Raw genomic sequence first — 15,772 nt, forward strand, 5'->3', positions numbered from 1 at the left:
AGGACCGTCCTCCTCTGGCCCAGACTGACCTTTGCAGGGCAGGGTTCACGGCTGTGACTCCATTTCCCTCCACCGGACCTCTGAGGGCGTTGGGCTTCCTTCCAAGACTGCAGCGCAAACAGAGGAGCCCTGGGTCACTCCCCAGTGGGCCCGCAGCGGACAGCCTGGCAGAGCCGACCTCGGCCAGGAAGTCAAGGTTAGCGGGGACAAGCCACGTTGATATCATGCACCCTTGACAGGATGCGATGAAAATGACGCTCTCCCTCTGTGGTCTTCTCCCCCAAACCTGTGATCCAGCCTAATCACGAGAGAAACACCAGACAGATCCCAACAGGGGAACATTCCACAAAACACCTGACTGGTCCTCCTCAACGCTGAAAATATCGTCAGGAGGAGGAGAGTCTAGAAACTGTCACAACCAAGAGGAGCCTCAAGAGACACCGTGAGTAAATGGAATGCGGTCTCCAGGATGGGATCCTGGGGCAGAAAAGACCATTAGGGAAAAAGTAAGAAAATCCAAAAAAGTACGGACCTCAGTTAACAATAAAGTACCAGTCTTGGTTCATGAGCTGTGACCAGTGTACCAGAGTAACGGAAGATGTTAACAACAGTGGAAACCAGATGCTGGGTATGGCAACTCTCTGTACTCTCTTTGGAATTTTTCTATAAATCTAAGACTTTTCTAAAATTAAAGGTTCATTTTAAAATATATATGTACTGTACACACTACACATAAATCCATATATGCAAAGCATAACATGAACGCCTTTCAACAATTACACAGTGTACTCTGGAAAAATTAGTAAAAACTGTACTCAACAAAAGGAGATAAACACATTTATTGATTAGCTCAACACAACAGTATAAGGTTATTTACTTGGTTGAAACAGAACAATTTTTGCTGTTCTTCAGAGAACACATGACCTGTACTTACATACATAAAATAATACTCTACACGAGTCTGTAAACGACAACAAAAATCTTGCTTCCTTGAATGAGACCCAAAAAAGACTTATTTAGCATGAGTTAAATTCTCTCCTATTAAGGTCCCTGAGAGCCAGGAATCAATGTATTCCAATCAATCTTTAAAACGGCCAACACAAAACTCATACTTCAAATTAAATTCTCATTATTCTCAAATTAAGTTTCACTTAAACACTAAGCATTAATTACAGTGTATCACAAATCAATTACAATGTATCACAAAAACTATTTTACACTAACCCATGTCATCAAAAGTTAAAGGAGGAACTGTAAACTAGTTCAGTGTGAAACAGAGGACAAATCACTAATTATGATTTGAATTGTTTTGAATGCCAGGATTAAATTATTTCCGGATGCTAAACAGAAACACAGAATCTGGTCCACCGACTTGCTGTTAAAAGGACACAATGATTTGGGAACTAGATGAAGCCGAGGTCAACGACCTGAAACACTGCATTTGAAAAAATACAAAAAATAACATCTATAATGGAGCGAACAAATAGTTCACATTTCAAAGGAAACACTTCGAACTCGACAATCAGGATAAAAAACAAACCTGCAAAATGCCTGAACAGGACAGATTTACAATATTCATCACCAATCCAGGCGAAGCAGTAATCTGACTAAATAAACCTTTTCTAGATTAAAATGTAACGGCATAATGCACTTATACCGTCATCAATTAGAAAAAAAAAAGGAATTAGAAGTATCAGTGGGCTTCCTGACACCGGCATTCCATTAAAAGCAGCAGTAAGTAGTTTTGTTCTTTTTCTTTTTAAGAGCTAAAAGTCGTAGGCAAATAAATCACATGTAAGCAGAGTTTATATAATCTGAAAATTACGGAGTAGTTGACCCCAAAACCACATGTTCATCCTAAGCAAACTGACAGCGTGGCCTCACGCAGGCCCTGGAAGACAGCGCCGTCCCGGGAAGGGAGGATGGTGTCGGGGGAGGACAGGGTGCCGGCCCCAGCTGCAGTGGCCACAGAGCTTTACCAGCGGCAACTGGGACCATCCCTGCTCAGCGGACACTCCACGGTCTCAGGGCTGCCTGACTCTCCCGAGAATATCTGAAATGAATTCTCCCTGGCCTTGAGGACTTTCCATGGGTCCTCCCTGCACCACCCACAGGACCCCACAGAGATGCATGGGCACTCATTTTGTACACTGAGATGAGAGTCGATTGTGAGCCTGCAAAATCACTCTGGGCTGGTTCACAAGCTCCCTGAGGGCAGGGCTTTGTGTGGTCCACCTTCGTATGTCCATGGCTCCTAGCACGGTGCTTCTGCTGTAGCCGACACTCTAAAGTATTCACTGGGTGACAATTCAGGGACAGCAAACTAGTCCAGCAGTCTGATCTGTGGGTCAGATCGGGATGGAGAAGGCAGCTTGTGCTTTGTCCCCGCACACGTGCCCTTCGGTCCTCCAGCCAGATTCACAAAAAGGGACCAAGCAGCCTCAGTTTACCATACGCAGGCCGGTTCAGCCCACTCTGCTTTGAAGACCCTGCTCGAATAAGGAACTGCACAGCTGCAATTTCTAAACAGGGAAGGCAGAGCCACAAAAGGTCTTTGAAAACATCAGCGTTAAGCCCCTGCTTCTCAGAAGATGAGACGGAGGTGGAGAGGCGTTAGAAGCGAGCCGGGCAGCTTGGGCCAAACTAGCAGCAGGGGGAAAGGAGCACGCGTACCCTCGCTGCTCACAGGAAACCAGACGTCTCGAGTTCACATTTAGACCAGCTATTACTGAAGTTCAGGATGAGGCTGCTTGAAGCCAGCCCCTATCATAATGAAAAGGCAGGAAGTTACTGCATGCCGGCAAACGTTTTATTTTGAGGGAAGAGGGGGTTTCAATACCGTAAACACAAAGCCCTGAGGAAGCCCTGCGTCCCGCAGCTCCAGATCCGGGGCATGACCTGACAGCAGGACCCCTGCGGCCAGTCCCTGCCCCTGTGACCCTCACTTTCCTTCTCTCCGCAGTGGCCAGGTCACAGTACTTGCTCCTCCACCGATGTGTCAGGATCAAATGATACAATGACACACGCAGAACAATTAGACACACACAATGTTATGCAGCACACAACTGCAGGATCTCCAAGTCTGTCCAGGGAGTTACTATTCATCTTTCCTAGGTCTTTCTCAGTGCCCACGAGGATGGGAGGTTAAGGAAAGAAAAAGACTGACTGTACTTTTAACCATCTCCACCGAGAAAAGTTCAAAAATGTCCAGAGCGCTGATTCTGTGTTTATCCTAGCAACAGAACAGGAAGAGAGGAGATACAAGAAGTGACCAAGTAAAAGGGAAGAGCAATACAACAGGAAATGATTTACAGAAAACAGATCTAGATTAAGCCAAGGAAACTTCTAACCGGCAGCCCTCTCAATTTCTAGGCTTCTCTGACTTTATCAAGTCAGAGCCTGCTTATAAAGAAAAAGAAGTGCAGAAAGAACATGACAATCAAGGCCAGCTAACAGGCAGCTCTGCCACTGAGCCAGACGCTGAAAGAGACTAACAACCCAATTATCATCTTCCCTTTCCTCTTCCCTGGATAAGGTCTAATTTGTGATATTTTGGTTCTCTCTCCCCTGAAGAGTTTATTTTAGAACTATATAAAAAAAGGAGGGCTTCCCTGGTGGCGCAGTGGTTGAGAATCTGCCTGCCAATGCAGGGGACATGGGTTCGAGCCCTGGTCTGGGAAGATCCCACATGCCGCGGAGTAACTAAGCCCGTGAGCCACAACTACTGAGCCTGCACGTCTGGAGCCTGTGCTCCTCAACAAGAGAGGCCGCGATAGTGAGAGGCCCGCGCACCGCCATGAAGAGTGGCCCCCGCTCGCCACAACTAGAGAAAGCCCTCGCACAGAAACAAAGACCCAACACAGCCATAAATAAATAAATAAATAAATAAAGCATGACACAAATTAAGCAATGTGAATACCATCAAGCTTTCATCATCATTAAAAAAAAAAAAGGAAATAAAACATTCAAAAGCTAACAGATGTGACCAGCTCAAAGATTAGCAGGCTGAACCTAGGATCTTATAAACTTCAGTAACAACAAAAACTTTTTTTTTTTCTATAAACAATCACCAATTGTAAGGGTTCTGAGCTAAGTAAACAGAGGTCTTTGATTAAACCAAACTCTGAAAATCAACTACCTATTAAAAGCCATTGATAAGGGACCCCATTACTTCCCTGTTTGTGGACATTCTAAAGGGAATGTGTTGTCACCCCGGTTCAGCCAGATTTCATAATGCTTCCTACAAAATCAGCATTTCGTATTTATATGGTCCAAAGAGGCAGAAGTAGAAAATTTAAAAAACAATGCATGCCATACTTTACCACCAACAATATTACAGATAAACCATGGTTAACTCAGTTATATTAAAGTTTCTCCTTTATATACTTAACTGTAGAGGTGTATAAATACTGTTTAGCTTTCTAAATAGGTACTATTTTTCATGTTTACAAAACTGCAGGGAAAAAATGATCTCCAAGAGGGCAACTGTGTGAAAGAATACGTGGGCCATTAATTGAAAGGTTTAAGCAAAGTATAAGAGCAGTCGCTCGTAACAAGGCTGCTGAAACACTGACTTTTCAGGCCAGTTGACTCTCTGATGTGGGGACAGTCTGGTGCATTGTGGGATGCAGGCTAGCATCCCTGGTCTTTGCCCACTGGACACCAGGACCACTCTCCAGTCTTGACAACTGGAAAATGTCCTCAGACACCACCAGTTGTCCAGAAGGGCAGAGCCACCCCTGGCTGAGAACCACTAATTTACATACAAGAGTAGAGGATCAAGTCTCAAGTTCCTTTTTTTTTTTTTCTTAATTATTTGTTTACTTATTTATTTTGGCCGCGCTCTGCAGCATGCAGGATCTTAGTTCCCCAACCAGGGATCGAACCCATGCCCCCTGCATTGGGAGCGCAGTCTTAACCACTGGACCGCCAGGGAAGTCCCATCAAGTTTCTTTTTTTAATATTAACCCCTGAAAAGGTATCCTCTTGTATTTGCAAAAGTGAATTGCTTTTATTTCTTAACCCAAATCTACCAGCTAGGAAAATTCAAAAACGAATGGGAATTTTCAGGTATGCAGTATGTTGAAAACATTTTCTGCCTTTGACTGTAACAACCCTCTCCGACCTGAGACATTAAGGAAAAGAGGATCTCCTTCTTCCAGAAGGCAGCGCAGCCTTCCCTCCCGGGGCTGAGCTCGCCTGGTGTAAGGCACAGTCAAGTTCAAGCAGCAACAATTACACACCGGAGCCCTCATCTACGACCCTCAACGGAGCCTCAGTTCCACCCAGGCACCCTTGAAAATGAAAATGACAACAGCAGAGGGTCTGTTGTCCTCCCCCCATTTTTAAGAGGACAGTTTCTTTATAGTCACCGCTGGGTCTTATCTCCTGAACCACATGAAAGAGACCTACGACGGAGACGCTAAGAAGGGAAATGAAGCAGCACAGACGTCTTAATAAAGGGAGGGGAGCTTGTACATACGAGCCAGGCCAGTCCGAAGAAGGCAGTAACTGAACACGTAAAGGAAAACCATCCGAGTGCAGGTAAGCAAGCAGATGACTTCAGCTGCATGGTCAGGGTCGGGGAATCACACACAAATGTGAAATACAGAGGGAAGAACCAAAAGAAAGGAAAAATCTGCTTTTATATCCGTCTTGCCAGATTCTGCTCCTAAATCTGTTCCTTAAAAAAGAAAGCAGTTTGGTGAAAATTCACTATTCACCTATATCAAATGTCCTGAAACTGATTCTAAAGTAACTCCCTGAATCCCTCGTTATTTCATGGTCTCTTAAAAATACTCCAGCAGCTTGCAGTTTTTACGTCCATGTCCCCAAGCTGGTTCCCATCACTCAGAGCAACAAGAGAGCTGTTTATCCCCAATCCCGACATCTCCCCACCACCCCTGCCCACAACACACATGGACTTGAAAACAGGGACACAAGCTTTTAAAGGGACTGTCCTTAAAACGAACACAGCTGGAAAGGGGGAAAGAGACAGAACTGCTCTTCTGTAGCCAGGCTTGCAAGTGACATAATTAAAATATCTGTTGACTCGCAGACATCCTTAAATGCTCAGCCAAAACTCATAGGATACGAAACTGAGGCACATCCTTTAAGGAAGATCGATGCAGACACTGATGGGCTTCGTCCAATGAGACAGCCACTGGCACCTTCTCTAAGCATCTCACGCCCACCTCTCCCTCTTCTAAGATTCCTCCCGAGCTGGCCGCCCTCACCACCGCTGGGAGAATTATTAAGCTTGTTTAAGTAAATAAATCTTTGCTGCTCCTCCTCCTGGGACAGGCTGCACGGAGAGAAGCAGCTGGACGGCAAATCTAAGCCTGTGAATTCAGAGAGCCTGCCCGCGTGATAGCCCATCGGAGACCACCGCCTTCCCGACCTGGAAACACACAGAAGTCCCCCCAACAGCACCACGCTCTCGACTGTATGTCAGTTCCATCTGCCCCGAGGGGAGGCTACCCAGTGCTTCCAGGGCCCTCCAACAACGGAAGGGCGAGTTTAGGATGGTCCGGCACTAGAAGCCTCGCCTAGGACGCCAGCCGATGTCAAAGTTCCCACAAAGTTAGAACAGCAGTCTTCCAAAATTCCAAATCACCTGAGAACTCATCAGGAAAGCAAACTCTCAGGCCCCCCTGCAGACGCTCTGGTGTGCGTCCAGCCATGGGAGCTTGAAGGAACCCTCCAGGGGATGCTGAGGGCCTGCTCTGAGCTGGACAGTGTGTCTGTTTGGGGGCCCCGTGGCCCGTGGCACTCAGAAAGGAGGGCCGGCAGGCAGGAGCAGCAAGGGCGGCGGTGCTCGCCGCTGCGCCTCTGTGACCCTCTGCGGCACACGCGCCAGCACCACTGGAGCAGCTGGTGATTATTCGTGGTGCCCTTCCAGAGTCCAGCGACGCCAGCATAACTTGGCTGGTAAGAGGTTCCCAGAATGAACGACCTCCAAGCTCTACTCCCTATCAATGGTTTGCCATTATGCTTCTCCAATCTTACACCATCATAAAAGTTTACAGCTCTGTTTATGCATTTTCAGATACACCTTAATGAAGAGATGGTGGCCTAGCTTAGTGGATGAGAGCAGAGCCTCAGAAGTCAGACAGCCTGAGTGTGAATTCCAGACCTGCCACTGACCAGCTCTGGAACCTTCGGCAGCCTGACCTGCTATGTCTCCATATCCTCGACTATAAAGAGAAACGCAAGAAATCACACTCAGGTTTTTTTTTTTTATAAATTTATTTATTTTTACTTATTATTTTTGGCTGCATTGGGTCTTCACTGCTGTGCACGGGCTTTTCTCTAGTTGCGGCGAGCGGGGGCTACTCTCTGTTGCGGTGCGCGGGCTTCTCATTGCAGTGGCTTCTCTTGTTGCGGAGCACGGGCTCTAGGTGCGCGGGCTTCCGTAGTTGTGGCACGCAGGCTCAGTAGTTGTGGCTCGCGGGCTCTAGAGCGCAGGCTCAGTAGTTGTGGCGCACGGGCTTAGTTGCTCCGCGGCGTGTGGGATCTTCCCGGACCAGGGCTCGAACCCGTGTCCCCTGCATTGGCAGGCGGATTCTTAACCACTGCGCCACCAGGAAAGCCCCACACTCAATTTTTGAAGGCATTCAGTGAGCTAGTATTTTGTGTAACGTGGTCAGCACAGTCACTACAACGTGTGGTGTGTGTGCGTTAGGGAGGAAGCCAGTGATCACTAAAGAAATATGATTTTTAGGTTCTATACTTAGAAATTAAGTACTTAAATATATCGGAAATACACTCAACACTACAATCCCCCAAAAGTTATTTTGCATTGGTAACTTAACCTCTAGAATTCTACACACATTTTAAAACGTTTGTAAAATATACAAGTATCCTGATTCTAGGTAACCACATCTGGTTTGAGTACTCTAAAATTGCTTGAGTACCTGAAATATCACAGTATTCCTTAGAACTACAGATTACACCTTTCCCACTAAAGAATAATAATTACCATTATTATGATCCCAGGTTGCTTCCTCTGTGTCTTTTCAGCTATCTCAACTTAGGAAAACACAGACTAAGTGAAGCTTGCATCATCAAAGTGTACAGACCTGTGCTCTCCAGCATGCAACCACCAGCCTCAAGGGGCCACTGAACACCCAAATGTTGCGAGGGAAGAGGTATGCCATGAACGGAGAACACGTGCTGGCTTTCAAAGACTTCACAAAAATAGAAGAATGTGAATCATCACATTAATAATGTTTTATGTTGAACACGTGGGAATAAAAATACTTTGGCTCTACCAGGTAGAAGAATAGATTGTGAAAATTAGTTTCACTTGTTTCTTTTTACATCTTTAATGTGGCTACTAGACAGTTAAAACCCCATCTGTGGCTCGCATTATATTTCAATGGGACAGCACGGCTCCTGACAATCTCTTCAAGGGGCGTTTGCAGGAAACACCCCGCATTAAAACAGACACAGGCAGCGTTTTCGGCACCAGCCTCTCCTCCTTCCTTAAGGGTCAGGTACAGTTGCGGGGCACGAAACTGCAGTTGCGCCGTGATGCTGTTATTACAAGGGTAACACTGAATCGGCCCCAAAGTACAGAAGTCTTTAAAAATAAACTGACAATAAACGTTATCACAACTAGCAGGCAGCCATCCAGTGTGTACTGGGGGGTGGGGAAGCATATTTAGAGGCTGGGAAGGCAGCGAGGAGCCCATGGTGCAGGCCCACAGTGGCCACGCTGAGGACTGGGGACACTGACCCGAGGGCAGTGGAGAGCCAGCGATGGGACCACGGCCAGGCTCGAGTACCCGGGCGCAGTGAGCAGGGTGGTAGGCGTGGTGAGACAGGTGTTCCGCCAGTGCGAGAGGGGAAGTAAGTACCGCAGGGCTCAGATGTAAGAGATCTTTTGGAGGTAGAATTAGTAAGATTGGGATTTGGGAGGCAAGGGAGAGTCCAGGATGACGCAGTGAGTCAATGCTGGGGACATTAACGAGAAGGCAGGCAGGTCAGGAGGTGGTGCCGACAGCTGTGACGTTCAGAGTTTTCAGTGGAAATGACCGGAGAGAAGTCGGGTGATTCACTTGAATGCCCGACTGAGTCATGAACGAACAGGTTTGCAACTGGAGAGCTGCGGTCACACAGGTGATCACCTGGAACAGCTCACGCTGGCCCAGGCCAGCAACGCAGGCAGCGATCGGGGTGGACGTCACCAAACCCGCCCGCACCCGCCAAGGGGACGCTGGCTCCCAGCAGATCCACGGTCTCAGCAGCAGCCCCAGCAATGCTCCTGGCCCCAGGCTCCATCCACGGCCAGGAAACGCTCTCGTTTCCATACCAAATCCAGCACTTTCCGTACATCTCGTAGTTGATCATGATCCTGATCCAAAAACCGTGCTGCAGCTGAGCCAACACCGGCTGAGGGCAAGCGCCCACAAATGGAGCTGGTCAGGGATAGTTCTCTCTCCTAATGGTTCTCCTCAAAGCCTGAAGCATCTGGATCCCGGCGGCCGCCTTCCCCGCGTGTGGAGGCTGCGTGACGAACACTGAGCTGCCATCCCCTCCCCTCCCCACCGCAGATGTCCTCAAGCACCAGATTCCAGATCGGGGTGACAGAAGCCACAGGAAGCCCTAAAATCAGCAGCCTGGTTTTGAACAGAGTGACGCACTGTTATGAACTGAACTGCCCCCAAAATTCACATGTTGAAGCCCTCACCCCCGACGTGCCTGCGTCTGTAGAAGGAGCCTTGGCAGCAACTAAAGTTCAATGAGGTCAGAAGGGTGGGGCCCTAACCCAACAGGACTGGTGTCCTCCTAGGAAGAGGAACAGACACCAGAACTCCCCACATGCAGGGCGTGTGAGGGCACAGCAGGAAGAGAGGCTCACCGAGAACCGAGAACCGAGTCTGCCAGCACCTGGATCCTCACTTTACAGCCTCCAGAAGGGCGAGAAATAAGCTACCTTTTCACGCTCAGCCTGTGGGATCTGTGAGGGCAGCCTCAGCAGGCGTGCACACACTGAATGGGGACAAGCGCCCTTCAACTCGCAGAGACTGTCCAGGCCGACGGGCTCAGACACCGAAATCAGGACAGGAGGTCACCTCCAGAGTGAACTCACCTGCCCGCCCCGCTCCCACCTGCAGCCGGGCAGAGGCCCACTGGGTCCACACACTCCGCCCATCAGGACCTGCGGCAGACCCGCAGCCTCCCACGGACTACCACGCCCAGCACCTCTGGGGGTCGTCTCCTCCTGCTGAGCAGGCAGGGGGCTCTGTCACCCCGCCACTGTCTCTGGGCTCCGGGGTCCTCACACAGACCTCAGGGCCAGAGCCCACGTCACCAAGTTATTTCGATACTAAGTATGGTGGCGGATGGGAAAGCTAATTGGTAAACCATAATTTTCCATTTGAACACTAGTACCTGTTGTTTTTATCTGACTTGAGCGTTTCAGATCTTCATTTAACTACCAACCAGCAAAACAATCCCACTTTCCAAAACTCTCAAAAGGGGAAATTGCAGTATTTCGATTCTGAGCGCACTTGAAGCTTCTTTTCTTAAAAACATTAAAAAATGGTATAAAAAGAGGTAAGAGGAAACTAAATGGCTAGCTTACCAGGCCAGGATAACAAATGCTCTGCCCAGAGTTTCCAGTTCAGGTTAACCTGGACAGACAACCTATTGAAAAGTAAAATATTTAGGCAACCCACCAGGGGTTTATATAGCTGGGTTTGCTTTTCGTCTCGTTTTTTTTTTTTTTTAATTAATTTTAGCTTCAGGACTATAAATGATTCCTTTGACAGAGAATTTACCAAATAGAGAGGCCACCAGACCAAATCCTCCCATTGTCTGGACCTGGACATGCTGGAAACAAAACCTTATGAACCTAGAGCCTTAATGACTGACAGGCTCAGAACTCAATATTCACGTGTTCGATCAGTATTTTCTGGGCATCCGTGTGTACAAGGGATGAACACAAACCACGGGGCCAACTGTGACAAATGTGTGTGTGTGTGTGTTGGGGGAGGGAGTTATAACTGGTTAATGTTGATTATACCTTCAGAAATTGACACACTTTGGGAACCATTCAAAGTGAAATGCAGGAAAAGAGAAAAACAGTCTAATTTTTAAAACCGTGTTACTAAAATGGCCTAAAGAAACAAGAAACTATCTTTACTTTAGCTCCATACTTTTGAAACCGTTAAATGGCTCTCTTGACCTCCTTCTAAACTGCCTTAACTCAAGCATTTAACAGTATCATCACGATGTCATTTTTAGCCTTTGAAAACACGCCACAAAGGGTTTCCATCACTCATTTTAGGAAAGAGAAACATTTTGGAAGGGACATTTGCAACTCATCTGGATGGGAAAACTCATCTCATAAGCCTCAGGTTTGAGTTGTGGGGAGTTTCCAGTTCATCTGTGAAAAAAGTTAGCTTACTAGATTTCCAAACATGGTCCACCACCCTACCCTGCAGTTCTAGCGAACAATCTTCCCCTTGATTCTTCATATAGGAGAAGCATGTCCCCGGCCCTCTCCCCTGGTTCACTGCAGGCCATTCTGGGCAGTTACAAGCATGAGTATCCCGGAGAAACATGGTAACACGGCCTCATCCAGCCAATGCTAATGAAGTGACCAAGGAAAAAGCTCCAGGTCATTCTGGGCAATGGAGAAGACTTCAGGGTATTTTAAAAGGTTATCCAGTTTGTATACACACAAGAAAGATTTCGGGTGTGTTTACAGTGGACGATAACGCATTTCTCAAATTCTGTGTACATATGATCTGTTTGTTGGAAAACCTCAATAATCCCCCAATGCAAATATTTTAACAGAGGCTGGGAAAAATGGCAGCTTCAAAGAGATGAGGGATGAAGAGAACTGAAGTATAGGGCATGTAGTAAAGAAAACCTCAAAGCCTGACAAATGAGCACAGCTACTTGCAATCACCTTAATCAGGCCCCATCTTAAATGGGGAGCGAAGGCGATGGGTCAGCCTATCCTCCGGATGGCAATTTACCACCCAATTTCATCCCGTGGCCCGGGATCAATCCTGCTGAATATTTAGGTAGCAGCTGAGAAGCCCGGGGCCCAGGTGAGGCCTCTAGGTTACTACCAGCTTACAGCTGCTTTAAGTTCCCAATTTCAGCCTCAACTAGCTGCAGCCAGAGGACCACTAAGATCCGGCCACTTTCTTCAAAACTACTTCTAGGGCTTCCCTGGTGGCGCAGTGGTTAAGAAGCCACCTGCCAACGCAGGGGACACGGGTTCGAGCCCTGGCCCGGGAGGATCCCACATGCCACGGAGCAACTAAGCCCGTGTGCCACAACTACTGAGCCCGTGTGCCACAACTACTGAGCCTGCGCTCTAGAGCTCGTGAGCCACAACTACCGAGCCTGTGCTCCGCAACAAGAGAAGCCCCCACTCACCGCAACTAGAGGAAGCCCACGCACAGCAACGAAGATCCAACGCAGCCAAAAATAAATAAATTAAAAAATAATAATAATAAATTAAAAAAAAAAAAACTACATCTAACCAACCTGGAGGAGAGAAACATCAAAGTAGGATTTTCCCTCGTGGTCACTAATTCAGAAACATGGTTAACACCCACGTCTGGGGAAACCCCTGTTCCAAACACCTAAAAACCTACATTGACAGCTCAGTCTCCTGGTTAGGCCCACTCGATCTGCTCATGTTCACTGGCTGCCACCCTCTTTATACAACCCCACCACCCATGCCTGAATCCTGTCATTAATTTACCCGTTTATCTAGGGCCACTGGGTAAGTGAATTAAGGGAGTGTTCAGAAGCAAAGTTTTGATCTGCTTTGATAAGTTAAAGCAACCCAGATTAATTTCATTTTCAGCCGTTTTAAGCCTTGCAAAGCCCTGCTGCTTACGATATCAAATGCAGTGGATGAAACACACCCTGAATAACTCTCATTCCTACCAAAATCCCTTTGGCGAAGCCCAGGAGAAAGCCGCACTGGGCCGGGGCCAGGCAAGGACTCCCCTACCTGTGGGTCCCGCAAGCCACACCGGGCGGCCTCGCAGGGTGCAGTTTCTTTGGGGTCAAAGGAAGGGGTGGGCCTGCGCGGGCCCAGCGCTGCGGCCTGCTCATCCCGTTGTGCAGACGCAAACTTGCCAGGTTCAGCCCTAAACCTGTTGGCAAAATAAACAAAGCCAGATACAGGGGACACTGCCGACCTGACCTGTCCTGGGTGCCAGAGGCCGACCCGCGCCCGCTCCTGCTTTGTCCCCCGCGCTGTAGAGACGCCAGTGAGTCCGGAACCCCCGGGCACCCGCGCAGCCCTTCCAGGGCGATCTCCACGGTCCACAAACGAAAGCGTTTTGCGATCACACCCCCCGCACACTGCACGCCGACTGCGCTCACCAGGGAGTTACCGTCTACGCCCTCAAGTCACACACCGAATTCTTCCAGAACCAATGGGTGGTTCGATCGCCCAGAATAAGCCCTGGGCAGCGCGATCGTGAGAAACTTTGTTTCCGGGGCCGGTGATCTCGGGCAGGATGCGGAGCCCGGCCCCGGCACAAAGCGCCGGGCCCGGAGAGCCTCCCTGACGCCAAGTGACAGCAGCTCCACGCGGGTTCGCAAACAGTCGCGACCCACAGAAGTTCCACGGGCCGCGCTCGCCTCCCGCGTCCTGAGCGGAGCCTGCGATCCGCGCGGTCCTCCCCGGGGGCGCGCCCGGCCCCCGCTCCGCGCCCCCGCGCGGGCCCAGTCCCAGGACCGCCGCGCAGGCCCGCCTAGCCCGCCCGGCCTGGGGAGGGGACGAGCCGGAGGTGCCGGCGGCCGCGGGGCCAGGCCGCGAGGGGACCCGGCTCCCGGCCCCGGCGCGCCCCGCCCCGCCAGCCCCGCGGCGCCGCAACTCCGAGAGCGGCCCAAGTTGGCGGCCCCCGCCCCGGTCCCGGTCCCCGGTCCCCGGTCTCCGGCCCCCGGTCCCCTCCCCGGCCCCGCTTACCTCGCGCGCCGCCCGCCGAGGCCGGGGAAGCGGCGCGGGTCCCGGGCGGCGGCCGCCCAGCGCCCGCCCAGGCGCCGCTCTTTGTCTGCGCCCCTCGCTCCTCCCGCCGCTCGGCGGACGCTCAGGCCCGGGCGGACCCCGCGGGCCCGGCCGACCCCAGCCGCCGAGCCCCGCGCCCGCCGGCCCGCTCTGCTCCGGCCTCCGCTCCCGCCGCGGCGCCCCCGCCCCTCCCGGCAGCGCCCGCCGCGCGCCCTTCCTCCTCCGCCTCCTCCGCTCCGCCCCGTGACGCCGCCGGGGCCGCCCAGGCCCGCGCGCCCACCGCCCGGGACCCACCTGGGCGCGCACGGCGGCCGGGCTCGGGCGGCGCCGGAACCGGCGCGGGGCGCGGGGCTCGCGGCTCGGCCGGGTGCGCAGCCCGGCCCGGGGGACCCTGCGCGGGGCCGGGCCGGGCGCCGAGGAGAGGGGAGGGGAGGCCCCGCTCCGACCCTGCGCGCTGGGGGAGCGAATAGGAGGACGGGAGAGGCGAGCAAGGCAGCAACTTCGGCATCGAAGGACCGGCGGGTGGTCTTTCCATCCTCTTTTTGTTTGATTTTCTTATCAGGACGCCCTGGGGCTCGGCCACCGCCCCCCTCCCGGAAGCCTTCGCCTGGCACCCTCGGCGAGGCAGGCCTGCGGTCCATCAGAAAAGTGACTTAGAAAAATGTCACTTCCTCTCTGTAATTGCTTCTGGGCATTTTTATTTATTTGCCTTGTATCTATTTACTTTCCCAGCCAGACACTTTTTGACTCTGTTATCGTCGGAAGCACTTCTTAAAAGCAGGGGAGGAAACCCAAAGTGTGTGCCTGAGTTCCCTCGTGTCCAGCTCGAGCCCGCCCACCGGGCAGAATCCTGGAAGGAGTTGTAGGAATGTGGGCCCCAGAGGGAGTTGTCACTGGTAGTGGAACCCTCCGGTCACCTGGCCACATGCTTACCTGTAACCCCAGAGAAGGGGGAAAGACGCAAGTTTCCTTAAACAGGCACATGTATCCAGATGTCTGTCATCAATCCCCTCCCCATATGGCTTCCCAAAAGGAAATCCTAGTACTCAAATGATTCTGATTTCCTGGTGGAATAGCCCGGATCCATGTTAATGAAATTCTTTCTTAGGCTCCAGGCTTCTTATTATATTAAAGCAATAATAGTTTACCCAAGGTGACAAGGCGTTGTCACTGAATGAATGGCTCATCCCCTGCCTTGTTCCCCAGCAGAAGTACCCAAGGAGGGTCCTTGGAGCCAGTATAACTTTGAAGTCGCAGTTGAGTGGTTGAGTCTCTGCTTCTTCAACTCCAGAACAAGTGTTTCTGAACCTATCTAAAATCTATCACATGGGGAGATAATATTTACCTCGCTCCCCTGTTAAGTCCCTGGCAGTAGGAAGCACTCAGTGGTCAGTGGCTGGAGGGGATACAGTGCACTGAGCCAGGATGGGTCCAAAGTCAGGGAGCTGGACAGCCACCTGCTCTACGGTGTTGAGAAAGAAGCTCCCTCAGTCCATTGTTTCGTGAAAACGTTGTCTTCCTAATAAGGAAAGCAGAATTATAGTAAATGGTCTGGCCCAATTTTAAATTAGTTTACTCAAAATGGGTATAACAACATTGACCCAATTTCTTACTGCTTGTCTGTTTTGTAACCTTCGCTGAATCAGGAGTTGAACTCCTCATCCTTCTCTGATTCTTTGTAAAGTCACCAGGGACGTTATCTAAAACCCAATGTCTCTTTCCCGGTCTTTATCCCATGCAGTTTTCCGAAGCACATGGCATTTGTGCTATTTCCTGAAA

At 50.3% G+C, this 15,772-nt stretch overlaps 1 protein-coding gene across 3 annotated transcripts in view; it reads right to left on the reverse strand.

The window, feature by feature from the left end:
- The window catches only part of NCK2 (NCK adaptor protein 2), a 138,256-nt gene extending 123,923 nt beyond the window's left edge, over positions 1–14,333 (reverse strand). Inside the window, exon 1 of one of the 3 annotated variants that reach the window (XM_059942876.1) lies at positions 14,288–14,333. The gene's annotated coding sequence lies outside the window, so the exon portion shown is untranslated. Of the gene's footprint in view, positions 1–12,988; positions 13,070–13,954; positions 14,129–14,287 lie in introns of those variants that run through there. The other 2 variants (XM_059942875.1, XM_059942877.1) reach the window with 2 other exon arrangements.
- Positions 14,334–15,772: the final 1,439 nt, after the last annotated feature.

Source organism: Balaenoptera ricei, chromosome 13 (genome assembly GCF_028023285.1).
Source record: "Balaenoptera ricei isolate mBalRic1 chromosome 13, mBalRic1.hap2, whole genome shotgun sequence".
NCBI classification, from domain to species: Eukaryota; Metazoa; Chordata; class Mammalia; order Artiodactyla; family Balaenopteridae; genus Balaenoptera; species Balaenoptera ricei.